The sequence below is a fragment of the Neoarius graeffei genome, chromosome 10, assembly GCF_027579695.1.
Source record: "Neoarius graeffei isolate fNeoGra1 chromosome 10, fNeoGra1.pri, whole genome shotgun sequence".
NCBI classification, from domain to species: Eukaryota; Metazoa; Chordata; class Actinopteri; order Siluriformes; family Ariidae; genus Neoarius; species Neoarius graeffei.
In genome coordinates, this window is record NC_083578.1 from 4510604 (window position 1) to 4529154 (window position 18551).

Genomic DNA, 18551 nt, shown 5'->3' on the forward strand with positions numbered 1-18551 from the left:
GAGACTAAAGACGCCGACTTCCAAATAATGTGTAAACATCGTTGGAGTTAATAAAATTTGAACAGCATGAAGGAACATACCCCAACCCCCCGAAATTAATAAAAAAAATTCTCAACGGATTTGGCATAATATAAAAAGGTCGTTTTTTACTCAGAAAAAGCGGGAAACTCTCATCCCTGCCGAGCTTGTGACCATGTCATGCATGCTAACGTGGAGAATATGAACATGCTATTTTGTAACAAAAACCTTCGAACAAAAAGTTCATGTTTTACTTACAGCTTGTGAGCTGGTGGTTGGTACAGATCCAGGGATTAAAAACAACCTTGAAGCAAAACCATTACTGAAGGCACCGAAGTTTGAAAAGTCACTGTGGTTGAAATGATCAGAACACAGTACTAACGCTGCATTATACCTCGCTGGTGGTGTTCCAAAGATAAATTCCAACCATTTCTTCTTCACCTCTTCTATCTTGGGCAAGAAATGCAATGTTGCTGTGTTACTGCCACAAATAACACAGGCACGAACTTGTTCAGACATGTTGTCGATTTGCTGTTACGTCCTGTTTGTTAGCTACTGACCAAATGGGCTCTGCTCAGTGTTGCCAGATACTGCTGATGTTTTCCAGCCCAAAATATGTTCCAATCCGCCAAAATGCACTTAAAACTGCCCAATCTGGCAACACTGGCTCTGCTCTCTCCTCGCACATCAAATCCGAACTTCCTTCCCGTGGGCGGTCGCAAGCCAAGGTGGGCGAGGCCATGAATACTAATTTACGAAGTGACGTAAGTTCGTATGGCTTTTTAAGATCCGCTTGTTTTTCCGACTATTTTCTTTCATAAGCTAATACAGGGAATGGGAGTAGAATTACATTTTCACATGCAGCATGCATATGCAACTCAGAGTGAACTATGGTATTTCAAAAAGAGCCAGTATTAAACGTTTTTGGTGGAAGGGCACCTTTAATGTTCATGAGTCCACCATCGGCGGCACGGTGGTGTAGTGGTTAGCGCTGTCGCCTCACAGCAAGAAGGTCCGGGTTCGAGTCCCGTGGCCGGCGAGGGCCTTTCTGTGCGGAGTTTGCATGTTCTCCCCGTGTCCGCGTGGGTTTCCTCCGGGTGCTCCGGTTTCCCCCACAGTCCAAAGACATGCAGGTTAGGTTAACTGGTGACTCTAAATTGACTGTAGGTGTGAGTGTGAATGGTTGTCTATGTGTCAGCCCTGTGATGACCTGGCGACTTGTCCAGGGTGTGCCCCGCCTTTCGCCCGTGGTCAACTGGGATAGGCTCCAGCTTGCCTGTGACCCTGTAGAAGGATAAAGTGGTTAGAGATGATGAGGTGAGATGAGTCCACCATCAGGAGAACACTGAACAACAATGGTGTGCATGGCAGGGTTGCAAGGAGAAAGCCACTGCTCTCCAAAAAGAACATTGCTGCTCATCTGCAGTTTGATAAAGATCACGTGGAAAAGCCAGAAGGCTATTGGAAAAATATTTTGTGGACGGATGAGACCAAAAGAGAACTTTTTGGTTTAAATGAGAAGCGTTATGTTTGGAGAAAGGAAAACACTGCATTCCAGTATAAGAACCTTATTCCATCTGTGAAACATGGTGGTGGTAGTATCATGGTTTGGGCCTGATTTGCTGCATCTGGGCCAGAACGGCTTGCCATCATTGATGGAACAATGAATTCTGAATTATACCAGCGAATTGTAAAGGAAAATGTCAGAACACCTGTCCATGAACTGAATCTCAGGAGAAGGTGGGTCATGCAGCAAGACAACGACCCTAAGCACACAAGTCATTCTACCAAAGAATGGTTAAAGAAGAATAAAGTTAATGTTTTGGAATGGCCAAGTCAAAGTCCTGACCTTAATCCAATCCAAATATTGTGGAAGGACCTGAAGTGAGCAGTTCATGTGAGGAAACCCACCAACATCCCAGAGTTGAAGCTGTTCTGTACGGAGGAACGGGCTAAAATTCCTCCAAGCCGGTGTGCAGGACTGATCAACAGTTACCGCAAACGTTTAGTTGCAGTTATTGCTGCACAAGGGGGTTTGAAAGGTTTCTTCACCTCTTGCCCTCAGCCTCCAGAGAGCGATTACCCCATCTCGAGATCAGTCCCCCAGACGTCTGGGGGTGAGTCGCAAAGAAAGACAGGAACCCCACAAAGTAGTTCGCATCTTTATTCACAAGTCCCCAATGAGACAAGAGAATTCAGGGGATTTTGTGTGTGTCTTATCTGTGCGGATGAAGTGACATCACTGAAGACCTTGGTGCTGTGTGTGTGTGTATATGGGGGTGTGTGAGTGAGTGATATCATTTTGATATCTGTGTCTGTGTGTGTGTGTGTGTTAATGCATTGCATGCTTCAGAGACTGTAGTCAGACCTTGAGCAGGTCACGTCTTAATTATATCACTGTTCTAATGAACGTTCAGATGTATGTGTGTGAGTGAAACCTTGGCGATGGTATACAATAATAAGATGTTCTTATGACATGATAATGTGCAGACAGATATCAAAGGCCATTCCTTAGGTCAGAGATAGCACAGGGCAAAATGTTCAAAAAGATATCAATATTACGTCTCGAGCAATGTGTCTAGCTGAGACAGAAGGTCACGTCTTAATTCAATGCCTTCTAGCTGAAATACTAAAATAGAATGGAGTAGAATATTAACAATATTAAGAATAAATCCTTATATGATCAGAATACAATATTATTTATCCTTACAAAGGAATAAATCCTAACAATCCCCTCTTTGATACTAGTATCACTAGGATCACACCCCGGTATTCTGATCATGTATGTGATTACATCGAGAATTAGGATTAGACGTATGCTTGAGTTAATCCTTGCTCTTCTTGACGTGTATTGGTGCTCAGAGGGCGGGCATGCCCTATCAGCCCTCGTCCCACCTCACCGGAGCTTAGAGAAATTCGAAACCTCTTAAAATTTGTCCCAAATACACGCTACTTCCTTCAGAGTAATTTGTTCTAAAACAGTGAGGGAAAATGAAATTATAGGGCATATCGACCTATAGTGAGAAGAGAGTCCTGTAAGAATACAGAGCTTCAGAGCATAGAGACGTGTAATAATAGTAGAAAACGGCATCAGATGACAGACATAACTTTCATTCATGTGCAGTCCAGTTAGCGAATTGCCAAAAGATGTTGTCTCGAGGTCCAGCTCGAGCGGGTAACCCTGCTCCGAGCAGCAGTAGAGTGGTCATGAAGCTCGTGATGAGGACTTCATGGTTGTAGTGAGGATGACTGGTCCCAGACAGGGCGCGAGATCCCCTCTTTGTTCACAACGTCTTGCAGGTAATCTGAGGATTCTCAGTCGGCCAGGGCTGCACACAGGTCACGTCAAATCTGTGTAAAGCTCAGAGATAGAGAGACAGAACAGAGACTGGATAGGGACACAGAGAAAACGTTAGTAGCAAACTTGTCATTGTAACAACTTTGTTATGGAGCCTTCTTCAATCGCGTGGCATGGATCCACTGTGGAAAAAGATCAGTTAAAACAGCAGTAAAAGTAATGGCAACTATGTCTGCAGGCCCACTATATATAGGTTCTCCCAATTGTCCAAATCATTTAAAGAGTCACACCAGCACCTTGTCTCCCACGTGGAAGGGGTGTGTGGTGGAGATAATATTGTACTATTGACCTTGGTACAAATTTCATGCAACTTATCTATAAGGGCTGCAGAATACTCATCCATATGTGTTTTCAAATCAGAGGTACCCGGAGCCGGAGTTCCCTTCTTCCAGGGGAGAGGGAAAGGTCTTCCAAAAATAATTTCGTAGGGGGAGTATCCCCCTAGACTAGGTTTTGGTGTCATACAAATTTCAGCCAGAGTGGCTGGCAATAAGTCTACCCAATTTTTTCGAACCTGTGGCCTACATGGCCTTAATTAATTTGTCTTTCAATGTTCGATTAGTACGTTCTACAATACCAGAGGATTGAGGGTGGTACGGAATGTGAAAACGCCAGTTTAGTGAGAGATACTTACAAAGGTTTTGTGTGACTTTTGAGGAAAAGGGGTACCCTTGTCTGAGTCTATGGCATCTAGAACCCCATAACTATAACAATAATTATTGATTTCTTATTATTTTGTTATTTTATTGTTCTGCTTTTACTGTTTTTTTTTTTTTACTGTTCAGTGTCCTTGGGTACCTTGAAAGGCGCTTATAAATAAAATTTATTATTATTATTATTATTATTATAACTAGGTATTATTTCTTTTGCCAGAATACGAGTAACTACCTTCGTGTTCTCTCGAGAACAGGGAAAAGCTTCTACCCATTTAGAGAATTTGTCCACAATCAAGATGACAAAAATCAAATGAGAAAGGAAGAGCGTATGCCTCATGCACAATATCAGGCAGTGAACACACAGAGTAACCACAGAGGTATTATAAATATTATAAATTATAAATATTATACACCATCTGAGGGTTTGGAACAAGAACCATCAACAAAGAGTACTTCCCCCATCCCTAGAGGGATGGAGGAGAGATCAGACCTGATACTAGTAGTATGTACGATTTTTAGACAGACAATATCAATGTCATCCCAAATGTCATTCCGAGAATTAAGGAGGCGTGCGAGAGCATGACCTACAGTATCAAAAGAGGATGTGGCACAAATTTCGAGATTGTTAGTAGAACAGAGAATGAACAGTCATATGTTGGGTCTGTAAATTTTACAACACCTGTTTAACTTGATGTGACGAGTGCAAGATCAGTGGGTGAGACAAAACCAATTTTTTCAGCGTCTAAAACCATCAAAGCACATGCGGAGACAGCCCTTAGACACGCAGGTAAGCCTTGAGCAACAGTGCCTAATGTTTTGGATGAAAACCCGCACAAGGACACATCCCCCCCATGCTCCCGGGCCAACAGCTGTGCCTTGGTGTTCACAGGCATAGAGGTGGAAGGGCTTGGAGTAATCAGGTAAACCCAGGGGCGGAACAAAGGGTGCTTTTGAGGGAGTGATAAGTGTCCGCCGTAGCATCAGTCCAGGTCAAAGGGTGCTGCAGTGGATCATGAGAGATTGCAGAACGGAGAATCTTGTCATATAAAGAGCAGTCAGGGATCCATTGTCTGCAGTAACTGATAAGACCCAGAAAAGACATCAGTGCATGTTTAGTTGCAGGGCGTTTTGTGTCTAGAATCACCCGCACCCAATCAGATGACAGCTTACAACAACCTTGTGAAAGTTCAATACTTAAGTGTCCATGCAATATTGCAGCTTGGTCCTGGAAACCTTAAAGCCCTTGTGCGCCAGATGTTGGAAGAGGCGTAAGGAAGTGTCTTGGCAGATTTCTGGTGACTCAGCAGATACCAGAAGATTGTCTGCAAACTGCAGGACCACAGAGCCCTGAGGGAGGGAGAGGGTCACAGAGTGCGTTATGAATTTGAATTACAGCTGAAAAAACAGCAGGAAAGTCAATAAAACCTTGAGGCAAAAACGTGTCCAAGAATACTATCTCCCCCTGTGCGTGAAATAGGCAGAACAGAGATCAATAACGGAAAAACAGCAACGATGAGAAACATCAGGTACAATGGGTGCAACAGGGACGATCAATTCATTAATCTTACGTAAATCCTGCGTAAAACGCCAGGTACCATCAGGTTTAGGTACTCGATTGGCAGGTGTATTGTACGAGCTGGTACACGGTCTCACCACGCCTTGCTTGAGAAGAGACTGTCAGATGACATCGATCCAGAGAGAGGTACTGCTTAACATAAACAGGATGCACATGAATATTGAATCATATTTTGTGTAGTTTCAGGTCAATTCCATTTAAGTCCCAGGTTGCAGTGCAACAAAATGCGGAAAGGTTCAAGGGCAATGAATACTTATACAAGCCAATGTATCATAATCATGATAATTTATGACGTTTTTTCTTAATGGTTAAATAAAGATAAACCCAAGTCTACGATTTATAAACATCACTGGAAAAACAATTTTTTTTTCAACATTCTTCAAATAAACATTTGTTAAATTTTTTTTAACAAAAATTTGTTTGTGAAAAAATTATGGTTAACGAAATACATTAAAAGCTTATCCATTCCATATCCTCTGTGGTTTTTAAAGGCAAAAGTATGGAGGTTTAAAATTCAGCAAACAATTAATCAGAGCATTTCATATCAATAGTTCGAAATTAGGAGGAACATGGTTAAGCTTAGCCTCATAAGTAGCAATAGGTTTAAAGAAAGATAAGGAGATAAAAAAAAAACAGGGCAAATTGAAATGACAAACAATTTCACTGAATGTAATTTGAATAAAATTGAATAGCTGATAAGCACTCTTTGTTGGATTCGATATGTGACAGAGATTCAAAATACATTTTTAATTCAATTAAAAATAATGGGAATGAGGGGTTTGTTGTCTTGGACATTTTGACTTTATGTATATGGAATTTACCTAGTAATATAAAGAGATTAATTATATTAAATTTATTATTGTGAGAAAGTGCCAAGTGCAGATATCTGTGTGTCCTTGTCTGCCATGCTTCCATGGATGGTTGTTTGTTTATATTATTGCTATCTATAACTAGGTCAGTCTTATCTCAATGTTGACTGAGAAAAGAGACAGAGACTGTAGTTATCATATTGCTATGGAACAATTGTTCAAAATATTATATTTATAATAGAATGACAATTATTCAAAAAATGTCAAAAATGAAGTAAAGAGCGGGTTAGCTTGCTGTTGATCTAATTGCATGTTTCCCAGACAAGTCCACGTCTCGCTAAAATGCGTCAGAAACAGGAGTATATAGGATATTTAAAGGTTAGAATTTTCAGCATGACCGTTAATGACATATGATTAATAAAAAATACCACTACACGATCAGTTTTAAAATGTTTTAGATCAACATTAGGTCGTTGTTAAACTTTTCGGCATTTCCATTCACAAGTAGGGTAAATATATTTGATGACTTTTATTATGCCTTTTGAACAGGAAGTGGTATACTACTCAATATTTTAAAAATGATTCCAGATAAATATCTTCAAATCTGAAAGTGATATTTGATTTGGCTGAATTAATCAAACTCTAAGCCTTAAATATATTTCTTCTGTTTTTACCATGTCTGTTTAATTTAAGTGAATGTTTTAAAAATGTTTTTTTTTCCATATCTGTTCTATTCTAGGTGATGAACAGATGAGGCATGTTGAATAAACTTGTGTTTTATTACACGTTACTGCAGCGGTGTCCAAAAGAAAACATTTCCTGCTTCTCTTTTATCTAGTGCGCATGCTTAGCTCACAAGGCATTATGGGAACTGGAGTTCTAATGTTATTAACACATAACATCACAATTTTGCCGTCACATACTTCTTAGTTTTAACTACTTCGTATTCATCATTTATAGGATCTAGACATGAAACTGCATTAATAGCTGCACTCAGGGGTTAAATTGGGATTGGTTATGTGGGGGGGCTCTGCCTCGTACCCGCCCCTGCCCCCGCCGCCCTGCCCCAATATACTTTTTGGAAAATAACCCTCTAATTTGATAACCATATCATATTGCACAGAGATATACACCTTATCTGTGTGTTGTAGGCCTATGTGTGTCTTGTAGTGCCCCCCTACACATTATGGCAGTTTGAATGTAGATTGGTTGGCCAATGTAACAGATTGTACAGGTTGTTGTACATTGGTTTGAAGGAAATGATTAGTGGGGGGTCTGGGGGTCCTCCCTCAGAAGTTTTTTATTATCATACATGTTATTTGCTGAATTCTGGTGCATTTTAATAAGTTGTTAGCTGACTTTACAGAGGTAGGTTGAGCAATATCATGTTAAATCTTGTCACATGCCTACAGGTGAAAAATGTGAAGGAGAAATGTTCAGTGAGAAAATTTGAAGGCTTGCACAATCTTAAACCAAAACAGTTGATTTATTTTGGAGGATAAATGTTAAATATGCCAAAACACTGTCAGTCAAATTGTCAATCAAATATATTCATGCAGTGAATGCAACCAAATACAAACAACACTATAACATTGGAAGCATTTATTATTATTGTTATTATTATGTATTCAATTATTTATTTGGCATGTGGTGCTTTTTGTATTGTCTAGAACATACATAAGATGAGCATATTATAGCAGCAAAATAGAAGCACAATCATTTGAATGCAGCAAAACACATACTGTCTAAAAATAAAAACACAACATATTTAGATCAGTATTATTTTTCCCCCTTCAGTATTATTTGATATTTTGTTTTTAATAATAAAAAATATGATAATGATTATGTTCACTGTATTGTTAATATTATTAGTAGTAGTTGTAACAGCAGTAGAAGTATGTGACTATTTTGTAGCGCACTATCACTTCCAGAAAAAATTCTGATAAGCAACGAAAGCAGAATTTATGCATAGTAAACCACGACTTCTGATTTTTTTTTTAAAGCGAGCTCACAAAAAAAAGAAACCCCAAAGTCGCTTATAAAAAGCGGAATTGGCAACCCACGCAGTGTTCCAGAAACCAGAATCTCTGATCGCAAGTTCTGTTCTAAATAGCTTCGACAGGTCGTCTTGTTACAGACCCGGCGCCAGACACGGACTGACGGACGGGCCTTGAGTTGCTTTGGGGGGGCAACATTTTATACGCCAGGGCAACACAACTGTTTCTAGCAACCCAGGAGAGCAGCACAGACGTGACGAGTTATATATTCTAAGAAACCTATAAAGCAACCAAAACAACTTTCCAAAATGTATCAAACATTGCTCAGCATATTAAAAGTTTTTTTTTTTTTTGCTCCGCTGGCCTCACAACGCACAAAGCTGATTTCGGGTATCGACCGGAAAATGTCGTGATATGATCCTCCCGTCCAGCAATAACATGTGATTGGCTGAGACAGCTGCTCATTTACCCAGATACCATTTGAAGAAAAAATGCGATTGGTCGGTTGGTTCATTCCATGACATTAACCCATTGGTTCCCAAGAAATATTAGTCCACGTTTATAGCAATGATCCAGAAATTATTACTAGTGTTTCTGTACTCACGGATAATAATGAGTGAACCGATCAGCCGATTTCGAATAGTTTCAATACATTTTAAATTGAGCACATTTTTCTTTATTATTGTTATACTGAAAAACTTTGACTTGTAGTTTACGTTTTTTTTTTTTTTTGAGGGGGAAAAAAAACAAAGAAGCAGCTGTGACGGGCTCCTATCAGGCCAAGTGCGGTCACTCGCCGGCCACTTTCAGGCATCTTTTTCGGATTAGTGAGACCAGACCCTCTGAACATGAATGGGGAGATATCAATACTGGACTCTGTGAAAACTAACGGTCGCGAAGAGCATATGATTGAAATCGCCATGAAAAGCTGATTATACTTGAGTGTTAGGTTGGTTCTCATGACTCAGAAAAAGCTTTAAAATCCACTTTTCTCGTGGATTATTTTGACACTGCGCAGGCGCAGTACTTCTATAACGGCAGGAGAGGGACAGCGGAGCACGAAGCTGCAAGATGATTGGAAAGCTGTTGGTTCAGATCGACATATGATTGGTTGTTGGCAGCGGAACAGGCGGGATATTTGCAGACCCGTACTGCCGTCAGAGACGGTTGATTAGAATGTTTGCTGCCGTTACGAACTGTCCCCATTCACTTCTGTGGACGATTTCTTCAGTGACCTGTCTCCTATGAAAAAAAGTCTCTGCTCTGGGTTCCAGCAGGGCGGGCCCACATGAGTCTCAGGGCGGGCACGTCTTGTTATCAGGAAAACTATGATCTATCTCATAAAAGTCATGGGTTTATTGATTAATAAAACGATATTTAATTATTCAGAACTGAAAATCGTGAAAAGGGTTTGTTGCTTTTGATGTGTGCGTGATCATATGCCATCCGCTCCGAGCTTATGTGCCGGGGCTCAGCCCCGGCCCAATTTAACCCCTGGCTGCACTATTAATTATTAAAACACATTAATAGTCTTGTAGACTGCTCAGGGGTCCTGTTACGAGGACCGTAATGCTCCGAATATCCGTTGAGCGGAACGGCTTTGTTGCTTACCAAAGTCGTACGTACTTACACATTTCGACAAATTTTTGAGCACAGTGTACCACATAAAATCGATCAGTAAGCACAGCAAGTAATCATACATAAAGCGCGCTGGATTATAAGGTGCACTGTCAATTTTTTAAGGATTTTAAGTGAGCCTTATAGTCCCAAAAATACGGTAATAATAATGATGAAATTACAGGCCCGTTTGTTTGCCGTTAAAAACAAGATTGGATAAATTTAACTTTCTAAAAATGTTACAAAACATACGCTAGCTTATCCTGAAAATGCTGACTACATTTGTAGATCACCTCGCGGACCACTCGTGACTTTACTGGTAACTTTCCAGTTACAAGTTTCAGACTATCGACACACAATGAATATAAAATAAAATACAGATGATCTACTCACCAAACGCTGAAACTAATTGATTAAGAAGCAGATTTTTCCTCTGATGATTCCATTCTGTGTTAAGGGAGGAGGATCTCTAACAGTGATGAGATTCACAAACGATTAGGGTCTTTTCGAAACGAAACATAAAAATGACTCAATCGAGCGAATCGATACGGACGTATACGAGTTTGTTCTAAAGAATCGATTCAGTGAAGCTTTCGTTGAGATTAAAATACACACCCATGTCCCATGTCAGAATGTCTGTATTTTATACGGATTTGATTCAACAAACGTAGTATACGGGCGTACAAATAAAGTTATACGGATTCTTAAAAAAAAACTTCAATATTTATTTAGAGCTATAATCAATTCCCATGATGATAAAAGAGCACATAACATTTACACTTTGTGTTTTTTGTCAAACATTGGAGCTTTGTATTCATTCTTAAGGTTTATTGTTATTACTGTAATATTGAATAAAAAGTAACTGGGATATATCATTGTTAATTATCATTCAAATTTTAGGTTATTTTAATTTGCATCTTATAAGGATTTTATAAGGAAATACGGATTTTAGTTGGTTATACAGGATTGATTGACCAAAGGTTGACATGTATGCACACCAGAAACATAGTTCTGACTGTTCATGTCCAGAGTACTGATTTGTTGTTTCATTATTTTGTGCATATCCAGTAATGCCATATATAAATGCTGAAACAATTAAAAAATAAAATATACATTACACAGCTCCTAGAGATTGCAAATACCTGCACAAGGATAAATCAAAACTGAGCCGGCCAAATTGTCTAGAATTTGTGTAGAATGCTAAACCACAGCGATTCATCCAATCCCGTGGGTTTTTCTCGGGGTCTGGGTACCTTAACACAATTTCCCCTCCCATTGGTGACACGAAAGAACAGTCTCGAGATTAATTATTCTGTGTTAATTCATAAAGACGTGCGCGCACTAATTCTTCCTGTGAAATCATTCATGAGGATAAACAAATCGTCCCGTGAAAACATTCACGAGGATAAACACATCGTCCTATGAAATCATTCACGAGGATAAACAAATCGTCCCATGAAAACATTCACGAGGATAAACAAATCGTCCCGTGAAAACATTCACGAGGATAAATAAATCGTCCCGTGAAAACATTCACGAGGATAAACAAATCGTCCCGTGGAACTATCCACGAGGATAAACAAATAAACAAGTCGTCCCGTGACAACTATGTCACGGGGATAAACAAATTTGGGTTTTCGGATACTACCACCCAGGCGGAAGTCCCTTAAACGTACATGGTCAGTAGATCCCCGTACGGGCCACCAAACTGAAAGGTTTCTTCACCTCTTGCCCTCAGCCTCCAGAGAGCGATTACCCCATCTCGAGATCAGTCCCCCCGTGTCACCCAGACGTCTGGGGGTGAGTCGCAAAGAAAGACAGGAACCCCACAAAGTAGTTTGCATCTTTATTCACAAGTCCCCAATGAGACAAGAGAATTCAGGGGATTTTGTGTGTGTCTTATCTGTGCGGATGAAGTGACATCACTGAAGACCTTGGTGCTGTGTGTGTGTATATGGGGGTGTGTGAGTGAGTGATATCATTTTGATATCTGTGTCTGTGTGTGTGTGTGTGTTAATGCATTGCATGCTTCAGAGACTGTAGTCAGACCTTGAACAGGTCACGTCTTAATTATATCACTGTTCTAATGAATGTTCAGATGTATGTGTGTGAGTGAAACCTTGGCGATGGTATACAATAATAAGATGTTCTTATGATATGATAACAATGTGCAGACAGATATCAAAGGCCATTCCTTAGGTCAGAGATAGCACAGGGCAAAATGTTCAAAAAGATATCAATATTACGTCTCGAGCAATGTGTCTAGCTGAGACAAAAGGTCACGTCTTAATTCAATGCCTTCTAGCTGAAATAGTAAAATAGTAGAATATTAACAATATTAAGAATAAATCCTTATATGATCAGAATACAATATTATTTATCCTTACAAAGGAATAAATCCTAACAGGGTCACACCAGATATTGCAAGCAAAGGTTCACAAACTTTTGCCACTCACAGATATGTAATATTGGATCATTTTCCTCAATAAATAAATGACTGAATATAATATTTTTGTGGGACGGCACGGTGGTGTAGTGGTTAGCGCTGTCGCCTCACAGCAAGAAGGTCCTGGGTTCGAGTCCCGTGGCCGGCGAGGGCCTTTCTGTGTGGAGTTTGCATGTTCTCCCCGTGTCCGCGTGGGTTTCCTCCGGGTGCTCCGGTTTCCCCCACAGTCCAAAGACATGCAGGTTAGGTTAACTGGTGACTCTAAATTGAGCGTAGGTGTGAATGTGAGTGTGAATGGTTGTCTGTGTCTATGTGTCAGCCCTGTGATGACCTGGCGACTTGTCCAGGGTGTACCCCGCCTTTCGCCCGTAGTCAGCTGGGATAGGCTCCAGCTTGCCTGCGACCCTGTAGAACAGGATAAAGCGGCTACAGATAATGAGATGAGATAATATTTTTGTCTCATTTGTTTAACTGGGTTCTCTTTATCTACTTTCAGGACTTGTGTGAAAATCTGATGATGTTTTAGGTCATGTTTATGCAGAAATATAGAAAATTCTCAAGGGTTCACAAACTTTCAAGCACCACTGTAAATGGAATAACAGTAAGACAGTGAGCAGCAAACTCCAGTCTGTCTCGGTTAAAGGCGTATACCGTATAGACAGGTGAAATGTTTATCACCTTCAGGTAGTTGGGAATAGTTCAGTCCCATTAGCAAAGGCTCTTCCTCCGATGAAATTCGCCGTCTTTCCTTGTTCACGTGCCTTGGCCATCAGGGGCCACAGCTGCATCCGTCTCTCTCTGACAGCCGGTGACAAGTCCTCAGCAAATTCTTGCTCTGCAGGAATGTGGACTTCTTTGAAGCTTTCCAGACTGCATCATGGTAAAAACGGTTGGCAAATTGTAGAATAATCCCTCGAGGATTGGAGACATCTTTCCTTGGCTGGCTGAGTCAATGCACTGTATCAATTACATCAGGGAATTTCGCTTTATACTCCGGCAGGATCGTCTGACAGATGTGTATTACCTCTGTGTGGGCGTCTTGCTCCTTACACTCAGCCACTCCATACAGACGCAGGTTCCAGTGTCGTGAGTAGTTCTCCAGCTCAGTGACTCGTTCCAGAAGAGTCACTTTTTTTCTCCGTCTTGCAGGCTTGAGCATCAACTTGTCATCTTCCCCTTTACCTCTCGAATCTCAGCGCAGGCAAACTCAACTGTTTTCTTAAGCCCCTCTATCTTCAATGTACTGTCAGATATCAGCTTCTCCATATTTTTTCCCAGACTATCAAGTCTGGTGTTTAAGACGTGTAGAGTAAATTTTAGTGTTATATGATTTTGTAATTTCCCTTTTCACTGGGTGTTGCCTCTTCAAGGACTAATGACTTAGAACATTCTGTACCAAAACATGTTCATCTTATACTCGTTATGCGCGTAGCAGATGTCTCCCTTTTCTCTAGTAGAGTATATATAGATTTGAGAACAAAGGGGCAGTATGAGTGGTGTGCCAAACCCTCATCAGTATGTGTCCGTTTCTGCAATAAACTTTCTTTGACTTGCAAAAGGACGAGACTGGTGTTGGTGTTTGTTATTTTTCCACAACAGACATCTGAAATTTTCTGCACTCTGCCTCCACTATCCACATCCAGGGAGCGCTGCGATTCCAGCTTCTTTGCTGCAGGGGGTTTGGATGGTGTTATGGCTGGTGTAATATGAAGAGGAGGAAACTCTGAGTCCACAAGGGAAATCACAGGTGGATCTGCCATGCAGTAGTCATGCAGGTAGTACACAAGCAGATTCTCTCTTGCTATTGGTCCCACTAAACATTAGATGTCGTATGGACGTGCAGATCATGTCTTTATTGCGTCCGTCGGTCCAAGACCAATTCTGGACTTCTAAATGACGTGCAAACTAGGTCTGCTATTTAGACGTCTAACTATGACCCTATTTGGACGTCAATATGTAGTTGAAAATTTTAACGTCAGACAAGGTGACTTTTTTGGACGTCATCAAGACGTCTAAAACAGGTGCAGGAAAATTACGTATATAACCTATTTTTAATTTAAATAAATTTTATTACAAATTATAAATATAAATAAATAATATTACAAATATCAATATTGTTATTAATATTGTCCGTGAATTTTAATATAGCTATATGCAAAATACGATAGGGGTATCGCACCTGGCTCACCTCTACAGGTACTCAGCCCTGCACCATCTGTGAGCCAGTGGCATCGCTCTCTCTCTTTCTCCTTCCCTCAAGGCACCAGCGTGGCTCTGCGTGGCAGGGCGCCCTCCTCCCTAAGCCAAGACGAAGCTTGACTGCATGCCACAACTAGACAAGAGTTGGCTGGCTTCAGCAGGTTGTCAAATGGGCACCCCCCTTCACTGGTGTTTCATCGATTTAAGCCCATGACACCTCGGAGGGGCTCGACGGCAGAACCAGCATCCTGGCTCTACCCCCGCTTGAACGCCACCCAACTCTATGCCTTCAGTTCTTCAGTAGGCCGGCTCTACCACCGCACCTCCCTTTGGATCCAAATCCAGCGTGACGCTTCTTCTGCCCGCTTGGTGGTGTTAGCCACCAGCTGCTTCCTAGCTGACCCTTCAATTCCCAACAGTCCAAGGGCTCTCCAGAGCGACCGCCCAGCAAAACCCCTGCAGCCCACCTCCACCGGCAAGTTCCAGGCCATCCATCCATTATGCTGGATCTCGAGGATGAGGGCTTGATATTTTTTAAGCTTACGCTCATATGCCTCCTCTATCCTCTCTTCCCAGGGAACCGTCAGTTCTATGAGCACCACCTGTTTGGTACCTTTAGACCACAGTACAATGTCTGGTCTCAGGCTAGTGTGGACTATCTCCTCTGGGAATTTGAGCTGCTTTTTCAGGTCAGCCCGCATCTCCCAGTCACTTGCTGTGGCAAGGACCCCTTTGCTCCTCCCTCCTGCTACAGAGCTTTCTCCCGCTCTGACAAAATGGATGAAGCGAGGCCCCCTGGAAAGCTGTCTTGCCTTTTTCCTCGCCTGCTCAACACCATCGACCAACTGTGTGAGGATCTGGTCATGTCGCCATCGGAACTTCCCGTCTGCAAGGCTTGAGTGACACGAGGAGAGGACATGCTCTAGGTTAGCTGTCCTTCCGCAGAGCTTACAGCTCGGGCTCTCTACCATTCCCCAGGTGTAGAGGTTCGATGGAGTCGGCAGGACATCATATGTGGAACGCAACAGGAACTTAATCCGGTGGCCTTCCATGCTCCAGATGTCCCGCCAAGATAAAGCTCTCTCCCTCGCTCCCTCCCATTTAGTCCAGCTGCCTTGTTTGCTCATGGCCACGGCCTTGACATGCCGGCTTTCCTCCTCTGCCTTCCGCAGCTCCCTTTGCACCAAGCCTCGACGCTCCTTTGGATCGGCTTTGTTCCAGCTTGTTCTGGTGAAGCAACCCAGCCCAAGCTTTCCCTGGGCTACTGACCCAATGATGTCAGCATGATGCAGTCGATCTTCCACCTCCTTCAGTGCTGTACTGGCTGACCATTTCCGGCCTGTTCTGACAACAATGCCCGCCTGCCGCACTCTCTCATCTCTACTATCTCGTAGCATCATGGCCTGCCGTATCTTTGCGACCTTATACTCCTCCACCACCGATGTTATTGGCAGCTGTAGCTTGCTGCCTGAGCTGTACAGGCCAATGGAGCAGAAGCTTCTTGGGACACCCAACCATCTCCTCAAGTAAGTGTTCAGCTTCCTCTCCAGCCTCTCCACTGTGGAAACAGGTACCTCATAAACCAGGAGTGGCCAGAGCAGTCTGGGGAGAACCCCATGTTGGTAGCCCCAGGCCTTATAATTACCCGGCAGACCACTCTTCTCCAGAGATGTCATCCAGGTTTCTGCTTGGTTAAGCATCTCTTTCACGCTCTGTCTGTCATTGAGGTCTGACCTAAACCACTTCCCCAAGCACTTCACAGGTTTTTCTTGGACAGATGGAATAATGTCCTCTCCAATCTTGAAGCGAAATCGTTCCTGGACACACCCCTTTTTCAGAACTAGGCTTCTGGATTTTGCCAGTTTGAACTCCATTCTTGCCCAATTTATGAGCTCAATCAAGTCCTCCAAAATCCATCTTCCTTCTGACACTGATCTTGCTGTGATGGTGAGGTCATCCATAAACGCTCTTATAGGCAGCATCTGCATGCCGCTTGCCAGGACTGCACCTCGACGCAACTTCTCTGCTGACTTGACGAGAAGGTTCATCGCTGCAGAAAACAGAATCACTGAAATTGTGCAGCCAGTGACGATGCCCACCTCTAGCCTCTGCCAACTCGTGGTGAATTCTCCGCAGGTGAAACGCATGTTAAATCTGTTGAAGTAGTTCTGCAAGAGCTTCTGGAATCGCTCTGGGATATGATAGATCTTCAGAGTCAACTCCACTAGCTTATGGGGTATCGTCCCATAGGCATTTGTTAAATCAAGCCACAGAACTGCCAGATTGCCATTGTTCCTCTTTGCGTCCTCAATGATCTTAGAGATTACGCTGGTGTGTTCGAGACAGCCAGATACCCCTGGCATGCCACCTTTTTGAACTGAAGTGTCAATATACCCATTGTCCAACAAAAAGGTGGTCAACCTCTTCGCCAGGATCCCTAGAAAGATCTTAGCTTCCACATTAAGCAGTGAGATGGTACGAAATTGCTTGATCCCTACGGAATTTTCTTCCTTAGGGATGAAGCACCCCTCGGCAAGCAACCATTCATCAGCAAGGAAGTTCTTCCGCCATTTTAATATAGCTTATTTATATGTGATTACATACCATTTACATTATATTTTATCTGTTTAATTTGTTGTCTATTTGAGTTCAACTTGAGTTCAACCAGTCAACGCCTCTCTGATTGGCCAACCGCGTCGACGCAGCCCAATAGTAAACGCCACTCTGATTGGCCAACAACACCACTAACGTTTCTCACGATTCAGAGGAACTTTTCTTCTGTGCCGGAGATGAAGAAGCAAATGGCCGCACGGTTCTAATTGTTTCTTCTGCTGACGATGGTTCTGCTCAGCACAAATTTGTCCTGAATAAGTTGAAGGTAAGTCCGGTCATGGCAGTTAATTTTATATTCATACATGAATTTGTAGTGTTAGTCGTTTAGTTTTCTAAGCTTTGTGGACGGTGAATCTTAACCCGGTCTGAATCTGCTGTGTAATGTGCCATGTGCCATTGGCATCAGCTAACGTTAGCAAACGTTAGCTAAACATTGGCCTCGTCAATTTGGACAGTAGAAACGACCAGCGTGCCTAAAAATATTCACGTTAACCGAAGCTTTGTTGTGAACAACCATATTGTGTGATCACTAAGTCGCTGCATTAACTAAAGCTAGGTTGATAGTCAACCTAAGCTGATATTTCCCTATCTGGCTAAAGTCACTAGCTAGTGTTATTAGCCATCTCAAGGTGAAAAGTGCCAGTAGCACGTCTCAAGATGTATTTTTAGGAATTGCTGTAAACGAGATAGATTTTAAGCATACGTGTAGTTGGATAGTGTGCTTACAGTAGTTAACTAACCAAAGGAAGCTTGACTAATATGCTCTCTTTTGCAGTATCTTTTAACAAGCCACCGACAAGACAAAGGAAACCAACCGTTTGTTTCCCGCTACTTTTAGACTGTGCATGTTCTGGTAACTAGGATTAACTAGCAATTAACTTGTTAGCTAGCTTACAGATAACTGGTCAAACAAAACGAGGCCCAACATTACTGCTTTCATTCAAAGGTGAATAAACAGCATTTCCTTGCAAATCATGGCACAAATACTGTTGTTATTGTCATGGCATGTTGGTTTGATAACCCATTCCAAAATGTGGCAGATAAAACAGGCTCTGCTAGCCTAGTAAAACTAAACATTTGCCTACAAGATGGGCTTATGTGAAGTAGCTATCTAAGCACACCTACCAATTTAGCTGTTCAACGTTGTGGAAGTAGCAGTAGAAATCCAATCCTACCTTTCTTTGTAACTTGATAAAATCTATTACTCAAAGATCTACGAGTTAGATCCGCAATGCAAGTTCGAGCCTGTTGGATTGGAGCGT

General features: G+C 42.0%; 1 long non-coding RNA gene across 1 annotated transcript; it reads right to left on the bottom strand.

Annotated features, from left to right (window-relative positions):
* Window positions 1–2166: 2166 nt before the first annotated feature.
* On the bottom strand, window positions 2167–10570 carry LOC132892756 (uncharacterized). Its single transcript, XR_009655479.1, has 3 exons — window positions 10425–10570; window positions 5601–5737; window positions 2167–5379 (listed from the first exon to the last, which is right to left on the bottom strand). It is a non-coding gene; the product is annotated as an uncharacterized LOC132892756 (long non-coding RNA).
* Between the last annotated feature and the right edge of the window lie 7981 nt (window positions 10571–18551).